Below are 525 nucleotides of genomic sequence, written 5' to 3' on the forward strand. Positions count from 1 at the left end.
TATTTCTTTGCCTTCCTCCTCTCTCCCCCTCCCCCCTCCCCCATTTCCCCCCATTCCCCCCCCCATCTGCATACTTAGCAGGACTCAAGTAAACCATCCCCCACACGTCATTAGAATTATGTGGGACGGGATCCCTCATTTTAGGGAGTTGGTGGGTGCGAGTTGTTATTGTAACTCTATTCTGTAACTAAAGCTCTGGCATGTAATAAATCTCTCCCCAAAGACTTTTGGATCTTTGATTTGAAAAATCGGATTCCTTTTGTGGAAACAGTTGACAGGAACCTAAAAGGATTAGTTGCATTCCACATAGGATAATTTTTACTGGCAACATTTTGAAACGATTTGGTCTCTTTCAGACCTTAAACAATGTCCAGAAAAATGATCTAACGAGACTTGTATTGTTTTCCTTTGTATGTGAATCCGTTTGCCGCTTGTGCCAACGTCTCCATAGGGTTTTGACAGGGTTTTGCTCCCGAGCAGTGCACCGAATTAATTTTTGATCTCCCTGTCTACTTGGTTTGTTAC

This window comes from Balaenoptera physalus (assembly GCF_965194825.1).
Source record: "Balaenoptera physalus genome assembly, chromosome: 3".
Taxonomy (NCBI): Eukaryota; Metazoa; Chordata; class Mammalia; order Artiodactyla; family Balaenopteridae; genus Balaenoptera; species Balaenoptera physalus.